Source organism: Hibiscus syriacus, unplaced genomic scaffold, assembly GCF_006381635.1.
Source record: "Hibiscus syriacus cultivar Baekdansim isolate YM2019G1 unplaced genomic scaffold, ASM638163v2 tig00111644_pilon, whole genome shotgun sequence".
NCBI lineage: Eukaryota > Viridiplantae > Streptophyta > Magnoliopsida > Malvales > Malvaceae > Hibiscus > Hibiscus syriacus.
Genome location: NW_024063144.1, coordinates 71,594 through 74,323, shown reverse-complemented (window position 1 = coordinate 74,323; position 2,730 = coordinate 71,594). Strand labels below are relative to the sequence as shown.

The 2,730-nt window shown below is 33.3% G+C and overlaps 1 long non-coding RNA gene across 1 annotated transcript; it reads left to right on the top strand.

The window, feature by feature from the left end:
• The first annotated feature begins 618 nt into the window (after positions 1-618).
• LOC120166768 lies at positions 619-2,456 on the top strand. Its single transcript, XR_005519958.1, has 3 exons — positions 619-707; positions 1,712-1,825; positions 2,028-2,456. It is a non-coding gene; the product is annotated as an uncharacterized LOC120166768 (long non-coding RNA).
• The last annotated feature ends 274 nt before the right edge of the window (positions 2,457-2,730 follow it).

Below are 2,730 nucleotides of genomic sequence, written 5' to 3'. Positions count from 1 at the left end.
ACCTAAAACGATGTTATTTTGTCCATATCATCGTAGTGATAGATATATCCATGTCACCATACAGTTAAAATTTAATGGCTTAGTGGTATAAGTGAAGTCAAAACCAAAGTTTAGTGCTATAATTGAAATAATTGAAAATTTAGTCATATAAACAATAAATTACCTAAAGTTAACTGGTATATGGTGTAAGTTTCCCTTTATGTTATCATAATTAAGTCATATTAAAAAAACAATAGTATATTTGGTTTAAGGGTAAAATACAAGTCTAGTTCCCCAAATATAAATTTTATTGCAGTTTGGTCACCCAATTATTTTTATTTAAAATCATGTCCAACGTCACATTTCGCTTTCATTTTGCTCTCTTACCGTTAAAAATTAACTATGCTGCTAATATATCACCATAATATAATACCATGTCATCATTGATTTTTTTTTTAAAATTCCACATCAACAGTTCTATTAGTTTCTTAACGACCAAAATTAAATTAAAATGTAACATTAGATATGATTTTGAAAAAAAAAATTGGGTGAGACCAAAATGGAACAAAAGTGATAGTTCGGAACTTAATGTGTAGTTTACCCATGATTTAACGCTCAATCTAGAAGTGGAAACTGGAAATCAAGATCAAAGAATGAAATAAAGAGAAATCGAAACTCCAGAGAAGTCAAACGCAAGGCAAGATCGAAGCATGAAAGAAGATTACGAGGTACTCCTACTTTTTCAATCTCTCTTTTACGTTTAATTTTATAATTAATAGTGAAATCATCGGTTGATTCGACCCTTGGTTGAAATCTCTTCCTTTCATGATATCAATCTTTAATCCTTAATAAATCTCCTATTGTTACTTGTTTTCGATTAAAGAAAAGCAAAAATGACGAGATTCTGATACCGTTTCTTCTCTGTCTTCTGTTAAGTTCAACCTACCTTAATTAGTAAATCGTCTCTCGAACTGGGCAACAACTGTTCCTTCTTATAACTGAATTTAATTGAAAAATTTCCGGTAAAATTTATCTCTTTACAAGCTTGGTATAAGTGGAAAATTAGTTACCATGTACTTAATTTTATTTGTTCTTCTGGGCATTTGTTTTCTTGGTTTAGAATGCGAGTATAATTATCATTCTTTTTGGTCGTGAAGTTTTTCTGATAGGGATCAGTGTAAATAACAACTTCTTAGAGTTACTTTTCTATCAATATTTTGTGGATTATGGCATTTTTAGCATTTCAAATCCATTTTGTTCATCACTTGGAAGAAAGAGACTCATCCGAGGTTGAAACAAGGATATTCAAGCTGATGTTTTGTAAAGTTGACTTTGGCGGATTGGTTTCAACTTTCCGCATCTTTATTTTAAGGGCCATAGCTGCATCTACCAATCCCTAGTGGTTCACTATGATATGGTTTTAAAAATTCAGAATCATTCCTAATGAGTATTATATCTATGGATCAATAAAATCAGGATTATACCTTTTTCGAAGCTTGTTGATTCATTTGTAAACGCAAACCAGTGTGCAAGTTTGTTTGTCTCCTTCATGTGATGTTGTTACTTCTACTGATTGAAGTTGGAATTATTTCAGCTGCTTTTGGTATCTTTTACTTAATGACTTAAGCTAAGCGGTCGGAGTCTAGGGGTGTGTGTGTTTTTGATCTCCTCTTGACAAAAAGCTGTTTTAACTTATTTCATTCTATTTATTATCATATGCCATTTATGTCAGACTGAAGATAATAAACAAGCTGCTGCCGATGTACTATTTCAATATTCAAAATTTGCAATGGCATGCATAGGAAACCATGTCCGACCTTGTGATCTGAGGCTGCATTTAATGAAGGTAATTTGGAAAAGGGGTTACAATGATTCTCTTTTCGCTTCTATTATATGCATTGTAAATGGTATTATGGAGTGGCTGCATGTGCTACCATGCATACTGTGATGTGAACTCACCTGTCATGCATATGAAGAGTAAAGGGTTCAATATCAAAGGGCTGAATTTCTGCCCAAATAAATGATAATAGCTTTTTCCACCTGTTTAGGAAATATCAGGGATGCCAACTTCTCTGAAGATAGCTTCATCCTAAGTTGCTGCTTCTCCCGATTCAATGGGTGAGTCATCAAGCTCAGGTACAACAAGACTTGATAAGAAAGCTGATAAATGAGGTGAATTGAGAGTGTTTCTTATGTCACTTGAAGCAGCATTATGATTTGTGAAATTTCAAGTTCTAACAATGTAATTCTTATCGTACTAGATCCTTACTGCAACTCAGGATGTTCATGTAGTACTCGAATCTACCAGATTCATGTGGGTCAGATTAGGGTGTTACATATCCTTTACCTATCTTTCCTATAGGTTTTGGGTTTACTTGAAAATGGTAAGAAATTCTCAATACTAAACTTGGATCACAAACTGTTTTCTCAATGGATCTTTGCTGGTCGCCATCAGATTGGCTTGAAATCAGGATGACAACTTCTCCTCTTCCTTTTCTTTTTGACTTCTATTTTTCTTTACTTTTTCTTTTGATTGTTGATTTGCTTTTCTTATTGTTTTGTTGTTGATATGTACTATCTTGCTAGGTTTCGATTTTGATGCGGGTATGAGGGAGTTAGGGGATAGGTTACGAGTTTATGAATCGATTAGTTTAGGAGAATTATGGTGGCTGAGAGGTCATCTTTAGGTATTTATCATCTTTAGGGATTTAAGTTACTAGGTTTAGGGACTACCTGTGAAAGTTTAGTGGG